The sequence below is a fragment of the Acyrthosiphon pisum genome, chromosome X (genome assembly GCF_005508785.2).
Source record: "Acyrthosiphon pisum isolate AL4f chromosome X, pea_aphid_22Mar2018_4r6ur, whole genome shotgun sequence".
Taxonomy (NCBI): Eukaryota; Metazoa; Arthropoda; class Insecta; order Hemiptera; family Aphididae; genus Acyrthosiphon; species Acyrthosiphon pisum.
Window position 1 is genome coordinate 71141436 of NC_042493.1, and position 21163 is coordinate 71162598.

Here is a 21163-nt window from a genome sequence, read left to right on the forward strand (position 1 = left end):
TATTTTTAATTAATTATATTATTTACAAGTAGTTAGTTTATTTTTAAGGGGAGACGCAGTCTCAAAGTCTCCCCTGACGAGCCGCCGGGCGAAACCTATAAACCCGAATAATTTTGCTTCTACTATCTCGATGTGATATATTATTTTGTATGTATTTTTAGTGGCGAGTTTGATTCTGTTTAATAATAATAATAACAACAAATTAACAGGAACAATTTTACAATAAATCATAATTAAATTCAATAATAAATTATTTTCTTGAAAATAAAATCCAATAAAATCATTAATTGGTTCTGATTAAACCAAATCCCCTAATACTAAATTTTAAATAATATACAATAATATAATTTATTACTATATAAGTATATAAAATAAATCAAAATATAGCTAATAGCAGTATAAAATATAGACATGGTCTCAACAAAACTGAATAACGTATTGACAGTCATGAACAAAATACCAAATACTAATAATTAGAGTTAGGATGTTGATGACTTTTGCATTTTTTTTCCTTTTATTCTGTACAATGCTATCCTAGCTAAAAATTTGTTTCATGCTCCCTTGATGCAGAATATTCTAATTTTATTTTGCATTTTTTTGTTTTTTAACGTCATTTTTCAACATTTTTAGGTCATTTTTTCATCTTTTAGGGCACTTTTTGTACTTTTTATATAATGTGGGGCATTTTTCACAAATTATAGATTTTAGGGCAAATGTTACACCCAAGTTTGGAAACAAATTTAATTTGTTTAAAGTCTAACTTTGGATTTGGACTATTAGTAAAAAATAATTTTAATATTATTATTGTGGGGTTTTTGTTACTATTACACCCATTATTATACCCATATCTCTAATAAAAATTATTATTTATAAATAAGTTTTTTCACTTACTTAATTAGTATTTTAGATAATTTTTAAGGTCATTTTTTGAAGTTTTTAGGGCATTTTTGCACTTTTTTAGGGCTTTTTTGCATTTTTTTTAGGGTATTTTTGTGTGTTTTTTAGGTCATCAACATCCTAACTCTACTAATAATTAATAATATCTATGATTTTTGTAATTGTTGAGCTATCATAGTTTAACTAGAAGCTAATAAAAAAAAAAGGTGGGTAAGTGGATTTCGCTCTGCTGTACAGTAGGTTACAAGTGGGTCACTGTATAATGGATGGTATTAAATTTGAGTTCAATGATATAATATCATTGTATAAGAAAAACGATTCTGAGCGGAGACGGTATGTTAGTCTAGGTATAAGACATAATATTATATTAGGTACCTATAATAAATTCCAAATTAATCATATCATAATATTTATTAGGTACTTATAACGCGTTATACATCAACAATAAACCGTGGTACTATCATAGATATATAATAGTATACTTTAGAAGTTTCAAGTACCCACGAATAATATTATACAATCACAACAAAATAACTAAAATAGTTATCCTAGGTTTTTAATATGTAATTTCGTCCAAATTTGTACTTAAAATGACTATAAAAATAAACTGCGTAAATGTATTTTTTAGATTTTTTGGTAACAGTATTAATTACTTACGTGGAATCTTGTTTTAAATTTTCAATTCTTAGATACAAAAATTGAACATTTTATAAATTTTTAACTACAAAATAATTTTTCAAATTAAAATTTGATAAATTTTGTCCAAATTTGATCTTTAAATGCTTATAAAAAAAAATTGTGCCTATGTATTTTTAATATTTTTCAACTGATATTGTAACAATATATCACGAGCTTTGTATTAAATGTATACACTTTTTTGGCCCAACCAGATAAAACCTTTTATTGATATTTATAGAAAAAAAAAAACTAAAAAATTGAAAACTGAAAATGTCCGTAAACAGCTCAAAAAGAGTCAAAATATTTTTCAAAATTGTATGGCGATATAGGAAATGCATAATATAAACATTCAGTAAAATTTTCATGTATCTGCAGTTATTCGTTTTTGAATTACAACAAAATAAGGAAATCGCTACATGAGAAATCGAGTGAATATCCAATGTTGTAAAAATTTGAATTTCAAACGATCATAAAAATTTAATTTGACTTTCTTATACATATTTTTTGTTTGATAAAGGTAGATACCTAATATTATAAGGAATCTTGTATTACATTTTCATATCTTAGATTTAAAAAGAAAAATTTTTATGAATTTCTAACTCGAAATAATTTGCAAATTTTCGTGATTTTTCCATATTTTGTCATTTTTTTAACTTTAAAAACTGTGACTAACGATTTTTAATATTTTTCATCTGCCTTTGAAACAATATACTAGAAGCCTTCTATTACATTTTCAAGCTTTTTTGATAAACAAATAAAATTTTATTGATATTTTTAGAAAAAAAACTAAAAAAAAATGAAAACTGACAATGTCCGTAAAGAGCTCAAAATAAGTCAAAATATTTTGAAAATTTTATCGTGTATAGAAAATGAAATGTAAACATTCAGTCAAAATTTCATGTATCCACGGTCATTTTTTTTAAAGTTACACCAAAAACCAAAATAGATTTTCTCGAAAACAGATTTTGCGTAAAAATTCCCGTTTTTCCTTAATTTTTCTTTTGTTTTTCCCGGCGCTTTTGAAAACTACTGGGAAATTTAAATTTTGACCTCCCCAATGCACCAACGATATTCACTTTCTGATCGAACAAGATACTGAAGTTGAAAATCGTAGCATTATTTCGACTACTTATCGTGTACACAGACACAAAAAAAATAAAAAAAAATAAAAAAACACACATCATTGTGAAATCAATACATTCATCGTTCCACTCAGAATCTAAAAATTGTCTGCATATTTTGTTATATTTTTGTTTTTTTTTTTGTGCATATTTTGCCAATTTTACCTCCCATAACTTCTCATCCCTAGTTATAAATAAACACCTCACGCGCTATCTCTATGGTTTTTGGGACGAAAGTACAAAAAATAAATTTTTTGACAAACCTAACGATCATATACTATATCATTTATCACGCCGCTGTCATTGTACGCAGTACTGCGTACGGGCCAACTAGTTAATTTATATTATTATCTAAAGTTCTGTGCTAAACCCATGATATGATAAGTCTGGTTCTGGACATGGAGCTACTAAAATCATTAAAATAAGTGCTTAAAAAAATACATAAAAACTTCATTAAAAGCAAAAAATTATGCAAACGAAAAAATTACCTCCACTAAGGATAAAACAAAAATTGGGTCCCTGAAAATAGAGCCTATCTCAGAACCAAATAACAGACCCGAATTCAGTTTATATTATATAACTTTTTGAAACTGTACTAGCGGATAACTATTATCATTATTAATTTCCTATTAAATCAATACACAAAACAGAAAACGTTAAAATAATCGACGAATAGCGTAACCAAGAATTGACTAATCATAATATGTTATACTTTGTCGGTATTGCTTGAAATCATTGATATACCAAGAATCAGTTATCATTTGTTTTTCCTGTAACATTATTATCAGAATGTTGGAATATATTTTGTATTTTGTATATTGTATTGTCCGTGGCTACCAAAGAGGCGACGCAACGAATAGTAGAAATCATCTGAGTTGAGTAGAGAATTACTATAATTGTCAATAGATAAAAGGTAATTAAGAAAAAAAATATTGAAAAACTCAGGTTTTTGTAAGTAATTATTAATTGCTGACTACTGTCTGCGTTACTTCAAAGTTAAAATTATATATGAAAAAAATACTAACACTTTAAAAAAAACCCACCGAAATGTAACAGATATAAATTTCCATAGCATACTGCTTGGAATTAAGCTAAAAAAAAAGTCGCGAACCTCGATCACAAGCAACAATGCTACGTAACTCTCAATAATATTGCCCTTAATCGATCGTTAAGACTTATAACAATAAATGTAATGCGATAGGAAAAATCGACCTCGTGGTATAGACGTCTTTTACAGCGATTTTGACAAGAAACTGACTTACGACTTTTGGCTGCACTACTGCAGAAAAGTACGCGTACAGAATGACGCCGAGCGAAACCGACATGATAATTAAATCCGACACCCTGCTGCAGTCTGTAGTTTTAAATATCATAATAATAATAATATTATGCGCAGTCGTGTGTACAATATTATTATGTACGACTCCATAATATATCTGTGCGACCGTACACGACGATTGTGGTCGATGGTGGTAGGCAATAACGCGTAGGACGTGGGTGAACCGGGGCGTGAGTGCGTGTGGGTGGATGGGTGGGTGGCAAACGGACGCGAGTGGGGGATGAAAGAGCTGGGTGGAAAACGCTTATGCGCGTGTTTCTGTCACCCCCGGGTCGGCGGCGATGATTAGGCTGGCAAACACGTCAAATCCACACGCCACACAATGGATATAAAACCCGCCACCACCGGCGTAATCGTAGTGGTAGACGATAGCTGTAGTAGTCGTCGTTGTCGCCGTCGTCATCGTCGATGTCACCACCGCGTCTCTATATACGAAAAAAATTCTCTTCGCGCCGAGCGACGACACACTACGCCACCCCACCGCCACCACCCGCGTCGTGATATTATTTTCTCGGACGGTAAACACAAACCGTCTGCGGCGTTTAATATTATATACACTGCACGCGTCTATTATATTATATAATATTATTATATTGTATAAACACGCCGAGGGTGCGGGTGTGTCGTGTGTGAGTGCGTGCGCGTGAGGAAAAACAGAAAAGCTCTCAGAAATCCTGCTGCTGCAAGTCAGAGGTGACGGTCGTGTGTGTGTGTGGATCGGAAGGGCGACCGGAGAGGGTGGAAAAGTAGAAGGAAAACGGTTTTTTTTTATGTAAACCGCAAAACCCGTCTAATAACAATCACAAAAATAATAATATATATACGTGTTATGTACGCCCTTATTGTCGTCGCTATATAGACATACATAGGCGTCAGAAGTGTACGCGTCTGATAGATTCTTTTCCTTTTCTCTCTTTTTTTCTTTCAAACGCACCGTACAACGTATATAAGACGCGTTGTGTACATGTATACGCACGCGTGTTTTTACGACGAAATTGACAAGCGGCGTTTTAATGACCTTTCAACAACGGTTATCCGTTGTCAGTTTTTGTTCGCTACGGGAGTGGGTGGAAAAGAATAAAGTACCGGCCTTAAGTTCACTCGATATGTATTATAGAAAGCATATAAATGCAATTTGTTAAAAAAACTTCTGATTTTAGATCGTCGACTGTTAGGTTAGTATACGACTACTATGATGGTCTTTGACAATTTCACAAAGCCAAGTCGGTTATTTGTGACCTTCAAAAATTGTTTTTATTTTATTCTTATAAATTTAAGAGAAAATGAAAATTATTATGATGTAATTTTATTTCAGATTCTGAGCGGAGCGAGGAAGCTATTGTTTTTACAATGGTGTTTATTTAATTTTTTTTTATTTTTATATCCTGTATACAAATTTCTTCCAGAAGGAGTGTTTCGATTTCAACATATGGTACCTTATCTTTTAGCAAATTGGATCTAGATGGTACTTTAAAGAGGTCATTTTTCGATTTTCTCAATAGTTATTTAATGCCACGGGAAAAACTACCAGAAAATTACGAAAAAACGCTAAAAAATAAAAATAAATATAAAATATAAATAAAAATTATAATATTTTAATATTAATTCAACTTAGATGATAAAATAAATAATAACAAAATATAAAATATCCAAACTGACAAACCGTCTCCGCTCAGAATCGTTTTTCTCATACAATGATATTATATCATTGAATTTAAGTCTAATACAACCATTATACAATGACCCACTTGTAATCTACTATACAGCAGAGCGACATCCAATTTTTTTACTTTATATTGTACAAATCGTTTGAAAAAATAGTATCTTTTCATTTGAATAACTAAATAAAATTGTTTATATTGTTTTAACGGTTTTATTGAACATTTTAACCATTTTTATGTACTTAATATGTTTCAGACTTTAGTCATCAGCATTCCACGTATAGTGTGGTAATAAAAGTTGTATATGTGCTACAATAGTGCAATCGTAATAAAAAGTTAGCAACGTCTTAATAATAAATTGAAAAACCACACGAGTACACGGCAAAAAAAGCGTGAAACTTTAATGAACAAAAATGTTCTAATTTTATTATAGGTATCTATTAAAATCCGGGTACTTTAATCTAAAATATAATTATTTTAATGTATTATATTTTCTATTTTATGCATAATTTATTTTTATTTTTCATTTATATTTTATTAATTATAATAAACGCCTATATACCAGCTATTACACAATTAACAGATAAATAAGTACATTTAAATATAATAGGTTTACGGTATAGGTAATATATTTTAATTATATCATAAAGGTCGGCGACATGTGGAAATGTCCATAAAAGTTTACCATTACTAAAAAACACCAGTCTTCGCACTTTATTTAGTAGAGGAAATCGCCAACCGGTAGGTTAGGACTTTTGTGATAAACTTTTATTAGACCAATAGTATAAAAATGTATGCAGAGAGCCAGGTTTTGTGCAAAATCATGGATATGCGTATATACCTTCCTGCAAGCTTACTGGGAGAAATCAGGGATGGTTTTTGTTGATATTTTTGGAATTTTAGTAGTATATAGATACATAGGTACTATACAATAGGTACCTACAAACAGTTGTCGCCGTGACAATAAATTTGATATTTTTACAATATAATATTATAATGTTAATAAATCATACATATTATATAGGTATACGTGTGTAGTGCCGTAGCCCGTAATTACTAGCTATAGTATACATATAATATTAAAATATTCAAAGGAAATTACCATCGCAACGATTGAAATAGAGAGAATTTTCGGGTCGGTACGGATGGGGTGATTGAGCAGTATTAAAATCAATTGTATTCGGTTGCTGGACAAGGTGCAGAAGAGGGAGACTGTCTATAGCTATCCCATTGTCGGTGCAATAAGTGCAAAGTGTTTTGAGTAGTTAAATGCAAAACAACCGTCGGCGATCGGTGTGTGGAGGATTGAGGGTAGTTCATTATCATTTGTATCATCGTCGTCGTCATCTCGGTTGCCCAAGAGAACGGGTTACGTCAAATAACAATTTAACTAACCGTCGCCGCCGTCGTAAAAAACCTTACATTGTATATACGCGTGAAATCGGGAACGGGTGGAAGAGACCCTGCAAGTTACGATGATAAGGGGGTGGTCAAGACGGATGCAAACGCGGTGTGGGGGTGGAACGATAAAGATCCGGATAAGCATATTGTTGAAAAACACTTTTGTGGGGACGCCACTCGATAAATACAACGTTAAACGGTCGTTCCAAACGAACCGTCGTCGTATTAGCCTGATTAAAATGCGACCATAATATTATACGAACTGCACTTTTAAAGGCCTATTTATAAAATTAATGCACGCGTATCAAATAAGTGCTTCGTTTGTTCACACCGTGATTCCCATATCACACATTTACACTATACACATGCACAATAGTCGAAGCATCGACCGTGTGGAATTAACTAATATTGACGATCGAATTGGTTGATATATTTTCGAGAATACCTACCAGTAATAAATTAATGTCTATTCTGTTATGGATTTCCGTATTTATTGGTTGATCAACATTTCACAAAAATTAAAATATACATTAACGAACTAATCGTTTTTTTTTACGTCTAATCTTCATTTTAATTAGTACTTATAATCATCATAAGATAAGAAAATATGACCATATCCACTGTCCAAGTTGTCGTATCTATAATTAAACGATAATGTATATATTATATAAATATATAATATCCTTTTTATTTATCTATTAATACTATCTATTACTTACTTCATATCTTACTACTCTTCTAATATATTAATGTCACGTGGAAACTTTTTTTAATAAATTTGATCTGTTTAGCATAACCCTTGATCAAGATGCATTAAATGGTTTTTTTTAAATTAATATCTAATTATTAAATTAAATTATACCAATTAGTTATTTAATTATCATATTTTAAGTTTTTAGTATGCATAATGAATATATTTTTTTCTATATTGTTTTTATTATTTTTTACTATAACTCAATACACATGAACCTATTGTACCTACTCTCATTATTATATTATTGAATATTGGAATATTATTCCGTAAATAAAATATTATTATTATTAATATTAATGTGTATAATATTATTTTTGCCGTCATCCGTGACCAGCAGATATATTATGTGCAAAGGTCATAATAATTATTCGCAAAAATTATGTCTTATCACTTCTATTCTAAATTCATGCAGTTCGGTTTTAATGCTACTTAGGGAAATATCGGATTTATGGCAAAGTACCTGTCCTATTAGTCGGAAAATCTTAAAACACAGCTATGGTCGTAAACAATAAGATTATTATTAATATCACAGTGTAGGTAATAATTATTATTATTGTAGACCGGTGAAATAGTAGTAAAGTAAGTAAGTACAAAGTGCGTGCTTACTAGAAAATTCACGGAGAAGTGCACGCGCACAGTTCCGAGCCATCAGACCAGAAAAGGGAGGATCGCCCCTTGCCGTTTATTCCTTAACGGGTGCCAGAAACTGAATAAATTGAAATCACTTCGTTATATTCGGTTCCCTGAAATTATTCAAATTCGACAATGGCTAAGTATAAACACTACAGCACAGTTTATAGTTTACATAATACTGACACCATGCTTGACTGTGTTTCTACGCGTTTCATTTCCGAGTAAAATAAAATGAAACTACAGACAATGTTTTGTGTTGCCGTGACTCGTGTCTCGTATTAATAATGGTCTAGTCTCGAACGAGTCGCTTCAGATATTAATGAGATACGATTCTGTGTTTTTGTACACGTGTTTTGATATTGTATGAACAATAATTAACTATGTTTTGTTTTTTTCTACGATTTCGCAGAGATAGTGTACTATTGTTTTGTACATAATACCTATACTTTAATATTACATAATATACTTGTACATCGGACGTCATCGTATAATACTTGCGTCAACAGATCTTTGTATCGCGTTATTTCGTTACATTGTAGAATAATTTTATGAGTTAAGTACAACTGTACAAGAAACGTCTGTGTTTAATCAAATGCATAAAGTTGTACACTTGGTATTGTACTGTATCCTTATTCCCTATTCGTTTTTAATGAAATATCAAACTTTCTCACTCTAACTTTACAAACGCTAATTTAATGTTTTAATTAAACGTTACCTACAGGCTACAACGTAGTAAAACAAATTATAAAACTGATAATTATTTATTATGAATTATAATAAGAACATTAAGAACAGTATTTTGTTCATTAATCTATACACTTATTGTCTTTATTTGTATGCAATCAACAATGGTAAAATAAAAACAAAACGTCTATTGAATAATGTATTATTGTAGAAACCAAAAGTTATAACCAATTAGCCGTTAAAACCGGGACAATTCTAAATGCACGGGATGCCTGATCCTTTGTGCTGGCTGACACTAATACTTTTTGAAATTTAAAATACGATCATCATTGTGTTTGTCCAATGATTCCTATTGAAAATGTTCACTGAATTGAACAATGATCGTCCGGAAAAAATATGTTTTTAGATTCCTTGACACAATTATCTTGTTAATTTCGTTCCATTCTATGTGCTGTACTTCCTACAGGGACCTTTGTCTTCGCGACACATACAACATTGACTATACATATATATACTAATAAACGTAGGTCTTTTTCTCCCCTGGCGTGTATACCTACCATTCTTCACCGTGAAGTAGTGGTACAGTATACGTACTATACCTACCTACCTGGCAACCGCTTTCATGTTTGAACCTTTTTTTTTCCGGTTCCCATTATTCTCATTGTATACACGCGGATAAATTGCAGCCCGTCGCCCGGATCCTGAATAGACTGTAAATTTATTTCACAACATGACTCTCCCATGCCGACCAGATGATTTATAATCGCATAAACTGTCCATTACCCGTGGCGACCAAGGATAATGGTCGCAGGCCGATCTTTATTTGGCGTCCCTCGATTGTCTCGCACGCCTTTTATACACATCACATTTCAGAAATGTATAACATCGTCTTTTTGTTTAAAGAATATCGAAAGCGATGGATAAACTATTTCAAAACCTTTCAATATAATATAGAAAATAATTTTCGTGTTTGTTGAGTTCTCGAAAACATATGTATGGGGCGTATAATATGTATAATGTATATATTATATTCACCGGTGCCAAAGGATATGTATAAATGCCTGTGACAAACATTTCTTATTAGGTATCGGTACTGCATCAATCGTCTCCCTTTTGTAGTTTGCTCCAAGTTCGCAATATTGACAAGGTACCTTATACCTTATATGTATACGATTATTGGACCTTAATAGTTGATATAATTGAAGTTGTATTATAAAATATTGCAGCTTTAAAAATAATATCGTTAATATACGTAGGTACGCTATATTTTAATATTTGGATTCGATAATTTGACAATATACACGTATTGTTATATTTTGTAATTTAAGAACTATAAAAATATTTAGTAGACATGGGAAAACTCTAGATATAATGACGTAATAATGCACAATAAGTGGTCGGGGGTCTGTCAGCAATGCCAAAAAAAAAAAAGTTATTAATTATTATAATATTTTGTAAACAGAAATCGTAAGAACTGTAAGGCTACATAGATTTGCACAATGTACATATTGTTTTATTTTAAAAAACAAGTACAATTTATACGTATATTTACGCTAGCTTTTATTTTACAATTTCCATAACGTATATTTTGCTATTATTACTCCAACAGTCCAACCGAATGAAACTGTAGTTTTAAACATTAATATTATATTCTAATAATTTATAACTCTAATTAGAAATGTATTAGTGAAGTATAAGTATAAGTATTATTAAATATTATAATATATTAATATATTATACGAATGGTTTTGTTAATGTTGTCTAAGTTTTAATCATTGTCATGTGAGCTATAAGTACATAAATTATGTTTTATTATTTAGATTTGGAAGTATTATTTTTATATTAGGATTTATCTCAATTTATATTATAATATAGGTAAGTACTAGATATAATTATCAAATATTAATACAACTAAGTAAACAGACCGAAACAGAAATTTTGTATGATTTGATTAGCGGCAAGACTTTTTATGAAAATAAAAGGATAATAATCTAATTGCTGATACTTTGAACGGTCATTAATTCATTTTATTCTGATATGATGCACAATTTTAAAGATAATGTAAACACTTTTAAAACCGACCAAGATAAATACAAGATTATTCAAAAATAGTAATGACTTTTGAGTAGGCTTACAATTATACGTCTGATAATAAATTATCCATACTTTTATAATTAATGTATACAATAAATATTCGTTTTAAATATAGAATATTATATTTCTATATTCGTATATAACATATAACATATATACGAACATGTTCAATGGGGCCCAACATTTATTCTTGAAGAATAAATAAATAAAAAAAATATAATATATATAATAAATTATGTGTGCTGGTATATAATAATGATTGCCTAATGAGTAATAACTAATTATTTTTAATTGTTTGGTGTTTCAAATATTTAAAGAAAATCATATGATTACCTAGTGTACAGAGTACCTATATTCATATATTCTTTATATTGTTTAATAATATTTGTGTAAAATAAATAATTTTTTTATACCTACGTATATCTATTCTACATTTTTTCAGAGTTAAAATTATATTTGCTAAAAATTAAAAAGTAAATTTAATCCTTGAAATCGTAAAATTCCCGTAATTATGGTGTGTTTAGACAGCCTGGATTATATTTTTAAAAGTATGTACAATGTAAATATTGCACTAGTACAGTTGTTCGTGTGTGATAAATACTAAGCAAAATGCAAATATATTATATGATTTAATAATTGCTATAAAGATTAGCAATTAAATATATAGTAGTTACATTATGGTATAATTATTATAATTTATAATATTCACGCACATTTAATGTCTAAGAAATTTTGAAATATATTGAAGTACCTACCTATATACCTATTAGATTTAGGTACCTACAAAATACCTATTTAATATTCAACATCATAATAAATTTATTTGTTATCAATGTATCTAAACATGTAAGTAATGATTAAAGGTAATATTTATAATAAATAGCTATATCGTATTAGGTACAAAGTATACGTAAGTTTTGTAGTAGGTTTTTCTTTATTCATAAAAATATTTGAAAATTATGTTTCCTTCAGTTTTTTTCACTCTTCAAATTTTCAGTATATTATCCTGTATTTTTCCTATTTTGGTTCAAACGCGCTTAAACAAGTACTGAGTCTGAGTGAACACCAGCTACTATGAATTTTTCATATTTGGTATACCTACTATCTATATTATAAATGTATGCTAAACGCATTTTCTTTATAATAAATTAAAAGTAAATTATATTTTATGAACCTACGTTTCTTGTTTTTTACGACCAGTGACCACAGATATAGGTTAACCCCCTCCCCCGAAAAAAATAACCGGCTACGCCACTGAGTATGTGTATTGTATTGCATGTTATCATGTTCATAGTTATAATCATAAGTCATAACTATTAGGATTATTTTAAATTGTAATCCTCTGCTAACAGAGGCGGACTGAATGTCAAGGAGTCCGGAAGGTTAATCAGCAACATTAGGGCGCGGGATTTAGCCTATATATATATATATATATAATATATATTTAGAAATATTATATTTATATGATGTATATATATATTATATTTTAGATTACAAATATTTTTAGTCAATAGTTACATCAATTCAACTTCTTTTCCACTTTAATGTTTTAAAAAATTATACAAATAAGAACAGTTTTTTTAAAATACAAGTTCTATATATATTTACGTATATTATGACCTATAGTTTTTATTTTGGTCTCATTTTTAATGTATACCTTATGGATGCGTATTATATGTGGAGACAATTAAAATCGACAAGGCAAATAAATCAACTGGCTTACCGCTTTCCTATACAGATGCTTTAAATGTAATTGTTATATTAATATAATATAGGCTTAAAAAATAATGCGAAAACTGTATGGTTTTAATAAAAGGATGGGTTTCAATAGCCTCTATTGTCAATTCGAGGTTTGAGCATGGTAAATTTAGCAACATTATACTTTTAGAATCTGAGTGAAGCGAATAATACGTATTGGTTTACATGATGTGTGAGAGTTTTTTGTGTCTGTCGTGTTTTGTAAAAGAAAAAATACTTCAGTCTTCAACACAATAAGGGTAGTTTCTGGTAAAACATTTTATATGGTAGGTAAAATAGAAAAATGTTGGCTGTTTTCTAGATAAGTAGGAAAAATAACAAAGAACAACGGGAAAACGAACATACTTACGAAACAATATTATAGTTTTCAACACAAATGATTTTTTTTTTGAAATTCATAAAGAAAAAACCTTAATGACTTGAAAATTACGCTATTCCTAACATGTTTTAATCACAATAACATATACCTACAAAGTATTTAGATTTTTGTAAGCTATTTATAGATATTTAAAATCATCGATTAGTTTTAATCGATTTATGCTAATAATTTGTTTCTCTGTCGAAATACTTGAAAATGTGATCCATGGTTTCTTATTATTTATTAATATTTGTATTTTATTTTATTTGATAATTATACGCCCCTAAAGGCATTGGTTCAAACAATACAGTAGTGATTAGTGATTACTGCTGTTTCAGGTAGGTATGATACAGTTTTTTTTTTAAGTAATGAGAATATTTTACGATAGGCTGGAATATAAATTGGCTAGACCAAGATTGGTTAAGCCGATGCAACATTCTATGAAGAGCTGGTTATGACAATAGAATGTGAGATGGATGGGAATAGAAAAAAAATGTGTGCCTTTGAGTGTAGGAAGGAATGCGAACTGACATCGGTATAGGGATAAGTAATATTGTTCTTAAAACAAATTAAAAATATTTATTATACTTTAGTACAATTATATTTTGTAGTAAGTGATTAAAATTCAAATATTAAAAAATTGCATTCAAAGAACACTGAATACGATTTTTTCTAATTTAATTTTAGAGATTTTATTGTAGATTCTTAAAATTGTCCACATTATTTAGGTGTATATTATTATTTTCTTTATATACTATGAAACAAATTATAGGTTCCACAAACCTATTCACACACACACACTATACGGTATAGTCTGGTATTCACTAATGAGTTGTTAGTATAATTTACATGTAATAAGTAATAACTAATAAGTAATTATTTTATTTTTCGTAAAAATAAGTTCTACCTATCGAATTAAAAGAAAATATTGTTATATAAGATGTAGGTATAATATTATGAAAAACATAATATCACTAACTTAGCTTTGCTAAGAAATCAAAATCGATTTTTCGTAGAGGTACCTACAATGATTTATTTACTATTATAATATATTGATTTCACTGTATTTTAATATTTTTTTAGTTTCGTTAGTACCTATGTACTATTTTAATATTTTGAATTATAACATGTTATTTTTTTTATAGTAGTGTCCTAGATAAACTTATTGGTTAGTGGCTAGTACTAGCTCTGAGCTCATAGAAACTAATCTACATTCCCTAGTCACAAAAAAAAGAAAAAAAAGGGTAATCAGTCTCGGGCGAGCATTCAAATGCTTGTTTGTCTCGTAGCTTTTACTTGATTTTTAACTGATAACTTTATATTTAATAATAATATACATTACACTGACTTACTCAATGACGTTGTACACACTAAACCTACTATTTAAGTGATATAATACGGTATTACAGCAAAAGGGAATTTGCCATTTCTTCCTTTATTTAATTTCAACAGAGTAATTACCTGCGAACTATCCACCTCGTATGTTGAAAAAAAACACCCATAAAAACGGATCACTAAGGGTCTCTCCGATATCGTAAATAGAGCGTGCAGATTATATGGCTGGTGCCGGGTGGAATTTAGAGAGAAAAAGTGGTGCACGCTGTGTAAAAGACACTTTATCCTTTTCCTAAACAAACATGAAAAATAGGTACCTAAATCCATTGAACTTGTCTTTATTGCTTTACTATGTATTATAAACTGTTTAATCCCAGAATTGTATTTATTTTTTTTCTCTCTCAATCTCCAATATGAAAATATTCCGGTCAATACGTATACAGTTTATTCTACCGCCGTCAATAAAATTCGAACAAATATTCCACCATAAAATGTGATAAAACTTCATGTGGTAGTTTTATTTTTGTAGTCTGATATAAATATAATGCACATTTTTATTGAATATATTATTTACGATTTATTTCATATTCAAGGAAATTCTCCGGTTTTCGAGCAATTGCCATAAACAACGTTTCATGAGCGGATTAAAGTACAATGCAAAAACAGTTTTTAGTACACGAGTAACCCCTCAATAAATGCATTATTATCCAAAATTCTAACAACAAAAAAACATTAATAACGTTTAAACTAAAAAAAAAATATTTTACAACTGTAAAAAGGTATAAGGACTCTCGTTTTCCGCCTTACGGACAGAGCTAACAAATTCCTATATATTTAACTGCTCAAAAATTTTTTATGTGTCAAAGAAAACAAGCTTACAAAGTTAAAAAATAACAATGCGTTTTGGATAACCTTACCACGAATACTTGATAATAGTTTATCAATAACTGATTTCAATTTACTTCATATTGCAAATAATTTTCTTTATATTTTTATGTAGGTACATTTGATAGGCGTATCACATATTATTTTATGTCCTATTATTAATTAGTACTATTATAGGTATACCTCTAAATGTAAAAAACATCAAAAGCACCTTCAAATGACAAATTATTATTACTTTTCGCAAAAAGTAAATGTAGTTGTTGAAAATATGATATTAGTATAGTAAATTAATATTGTAATGAAGACAATAAAAGAATATTATTCTAAACTTTTTGTAATTAAAAATTGTACTAGTAATATGTTTTTGTAGGTCTGTTATACAGGGATTTTATTTTAAATAGAAAATAAATGTATCTGTATTCTGCGATTAAGTATATTTTCAGTAATTTAATATAAATTAAACATACAACTAAAAATTAAATAATGGCTGGAAATTAATTATTAAAAAATATATATTTAGTTAAACATCAGAAAAATAAAAACACTTATAAATTCTTCAATTTGATTTATGAACTATTATTTACGTGTGTTAATAGCATTATCATTGCTGGTGTGTTGATTCTCATTAGACCACAAGACATTTTTTATTTTTTATCATTTTCAGGTCGGGATCATGCGTGTGCGCGTACACTTCCATTCTCAAAAGGACGCCACATCCGCACATATTTTGTGATCAGACGAATTCCTTTTATCGTTTATTTTAATATAAGGCCATAAAGATAAGATTATTATCTATACCCCATATCCTCGATTAGGCTTTTATTGATATTTCATTTTTAAAACGAGCTATTTAGTGACCATTATAAAATGTACTTTAACAAGTCTTTAACCATTATATTATTATATTAAATGTGTTCTTTCTTTTAAATATTATAAACATATTTTTAGCCATTAGGCCAATTCTCTACAATATTGAAACCGACCACACAAAAAGAATTCATTTGAACCCTAATGCTTATTATATTAATATGTACGTTCTGACAGCTGTAAATGTGGGCTAGTCGTGTATAGTGCCATTCTATAAGAAAGAAACTACAATAATTGGACACATCTGAGCGATTAGCTGTTGGGGATATTTTGTGAAAAATATTATTTGTTCTGTATAATACAATAGGTTTACAATACAATATATACATATGTACACATTACTACATTATTTATATAGCGTGGTAACGTGCAGATACGAATTCTACGAACCACTTTTTGACGATATTATTTTGAAAGAAACCACCAGAAAATACGTGTGACCAACACGATTGTGATACGCATTAGTATTATTTTATAGGATGTAAAATATATTTCGTTGTCGGGGAGGATTATCATATACTTTTTCGTCCGCGGCACGCTCATTAATCGTCGCCGTGGAATATTATTATTCGTTGCTAAGACGTTATTTTTATTTTCCCGGTACAATGTACCACGGCACGCACCCTTTTCGAGGAAACCCATAAAGGTATACCTATATTAAAGTACAACACCTGCGAGCTTTTCAAACCTCTCGGAAATGGGAGCTTTTAGAATTATATCAAATTTAATGTGTAGTATTTTCCGAGAAATCAAAGCATAGGTATTGTGCAAGGATCACTTAAGACTTAAAGGTAATGAACTATTTCTGTTTGAAACGATTTATATAATTATGCACAAATTATACCATTAAAATACACGACCGGGTGCTGAAAGTCACACGTACGACGCACACAATGAACCGTTCGGTTCTCACTTATTCGACATTTGAGTATTTTATTTTTATTTATGACACTCAATACCTAATACTATAGACTTACATAATATAAGTGTGATTTTGAGTCTAGCACACATCCCTTTTTTATTCTTAAATAAGATACCGTCTATGAAGGCCTGAACCCAGATTGATATTAATCAACGATACCTGGTAACAATATGTAGGTATTAAGTAAGCACTACGCGTGCGTGTAGTGTAAATATAATATTATAGCGGATAAGTTGTTAAGTTGTCGTCATACGCTGTAATATTTTATAATAATGCCATTTCGCACATTCTCAGTGTGGTAAAATGAGTTAAATACAACTCATCAAATAGTAGGGAAATACAAAATATCATAGCGTTGGTAGTTGGTCGTATTAAGTGGTTAACGTAGTTAGTCAACGCGGTTTAAAATTGAGATATTTCTCTCTAAATTATGATAGACATTTTCTTACTATACTGGACTTTTTCTTCTCTAATAAGCAAGTTTCAATAAATGATTATTAATTTAAAATTCAAAATATATTACTTATTATTATAGGATTAATAAAAAAAACCATAGTTACTACCAAAATTTAAAACAACTTCAAAATTTGTTACATTTTTACTTATTTTTAATTGGTGATTTCAATAGTCTCATTGTAGAAGTGGCATTACGCTTTTATTGTTTTTCTTTTTTTTATGTATATTTTTACAATTTTACATACATACCTACAGTTTATTATAACTTAATAACTTATAGGTACTTATTATAGTTATGATAATAATTATAACAACGTCAATCTATTACAACTATACTCGGTCGGTTCTTGTAACAGTATTGTAATTTGTAACTAAATTTTTTATTGTACCTATAAGTACCTACATTATTTATACCAATTTTGCCTAACGGGGGTACAATTTAGGCAAAAAATATTTATTTTCATCACTTTCAAAGTCTTAATTGATCATAATATAGTAATATACACACAAATCACTATGACATTTTTAAATGTTATATAAAAAAAAACATTTGATGATTTTTAAACGATTAGGCGGGGATATACCAATACTTTATTCAATTCAAATATTAAATACCTACCTATACTGTACCGATTAAAATAAAACTAATATGGTCTAGCTATACGATCATCGTACGACAATATTTTATGATTTTATGACGTATAAAAATGTATATTAATAATAATAATATTTTAATAGATAATTGTATAGTATTATATTGATTAGGTAGTTCACCGTGTATTATGCACTTATATGCGTTTATAAGAAGTGTATTTTATATTCACCGCCGGAAACGACTGCGGTTGTGGTAGGTATATAACGGACGGACATTAAGCTCGAACTGTTTTTACCGCCACCCGCGGGCGCGATTCGGACGCGGTGAGCGGCTAAAAAGAGTTATAGCAGCTCGATAAAACGCCGTCGGGAGGCGTAAAACATTTTATACCGTATATTAATTACCTATGCTATGACTTTATCACGGACGCGTCCTACCTATTTCAAGCTGTATAGTATTACACTCGGCATCTCGTATATTATGTGTATATTTATGGTAACCTTCTATACAGTTGTAGTAGTCCATCCTGATAGGGCTGGTAGGCGGTTCACCGCGGTAATGGTAAGCGAGGTGATGATGGGGTGGGAGAGAAAATATATTATATTATATAGGCAGAAGCTGCCGTTTCGAGGCTACAGGCTCCAGTTCATTCTATAGCCTGTATAATTATAGTATTATATATACCTACGATTACGTGACATTGGTGTTTGTTTAATATTATATTTAACCGCTTTAAATTCCTAATTTAATTTATAGGTTTAATTTCATATTTAATAAAAAATAAATCTAGTTGATAAAATATCTAAAATATACAGATATTATCTAACCTATATAAGTACCTATTAAAATACCAGTCCAATACAATTTAATATGCGATAATTCTCTTTTTATTAAAGATTTTTATTTAACTTCGAATCTTGTCTGTTTGTTCGCGCGATTTCTCAACAACGGCTAACCGTACAGGGATAAACTTGGTATATTCTAACAAGTTGATCTCTAGTTTTTCATGATGAAGAGATTTTTCTAAAATACAACCACGTTGGCCGTATATTATATTATAATAAATTATTTCACGTGCGACCGGAGCATTATTATTGTAAATTAAATAAAATGTATAATAATAATAGTTAAATTAAAAAACCTTTTTAGTTTTTTTAAAACTAATTTTGGCACTTATTTATTAATTGTTTCCAAAAGATATTTATAATTATTGATGCTAAATAAAAAATACATTGATACAAATATTATATTTACACATTAATATTGTACGAAATAATGTATATATAATATACATATTATTATATATTAATATGTTATGTATAGCCGTATAGGCACGCCAGTTTGTGTGTACACCTTTACCTTTTTGTTTTATGCATTGTAGACTCTCAAGTAAGAGTCTGAAAACAGTACAATTTCGTGATTGAACAGCTTTCAAATAAATTTAAGTCCTTATTGTCGTCTTTGTAAAAAGTCGTTCAAAATTTGAAATGAATCATTTGTACAGGCCTCGTTGTTTAATTCCATACAATAACGTAATAGGTAGCGTACTCCATTGAGGATAAACACGTCGGGGAAGGAATATTTTATTTCAACTTGTCTGCATAATGTTTTTTACGCTAAAGTACATTTTAACTTCGAGAACAATGATGCGATTTTAATTCAAATAAGTGTATTTGTTAGCATAAAAGGCACCTATATAGACATTCACAACGTTTTATTTGAGCCTTCAAAGGGAGTGAAATGCATTAAAAAAATAAAAATAAAAAAACCACAATAGGAATGTACACTTTAAGTATTACTGGTCCCATTTTAAAAGCATATTGTTAAATGTGTTGATCCTCTTTAGAAGGTCCGCTGAGGGTTTGACACATTGTGCCGCCCACATCCACCCCATTTTTCGCCAATGGGAGATAGTTTATTTCAAACAACGAGAATTTTAAATGATTCATAATAAAAACATTTCTTTGTCCTCTGCACACTTTGCTGAAATAATCGTAATTTGGCTTTACAATGCTGAATGCTCTAAATAGGTACTCATTTTTTGACAACGCGCTCGTGTACTCATTGGAATTTGGAAATCAAAAAATTACAATATTGTTTGAACAGTCATTCGGATACTTATAACTTAAAACCTACAGTATCTTTCTTATTTTTGGTATACCTTTTATTTATAACCAAGCATTTAAGTGTATAAATTCTAATATGGTAATCTTTCACCCCATAAATGATTTGCCTATGTTTAGGTACTACATATTACTTATTATAATCGGCTGGAAACAAATTGTGTCCCAAATACTGAATTGTGCAGTTCCTCGGTTATTTTCAGGTTATACTATAAAAAAATAAAAATCAATAAAAATCTTTGCTATACTAGTTATATCAAGGTTTTAATTGTTATCTATATAGATAATAATATTTATATTAATTATTTAACTTTAGTCTAGCGAGGGATCTATCTACAAACGTATCATACTGATATTCCATACTCGTTAGCGTACTTAGGGACCATAAAATAATATCATACATACCGATACCACATTTGCAGATAGCAATAATTAATTATTTTTTCTGAAGTTTAAAATTAATGTTTTTCCAGTTGCATATACGAATACTTAAATATAGTTTACTAGTAACGCGTATCATCAACTATTGTTCATATTAAATATTATTAATCAATCTCATAAACGATTGATGACTTATTGTGAATCCTCAAAAATAGATTTAA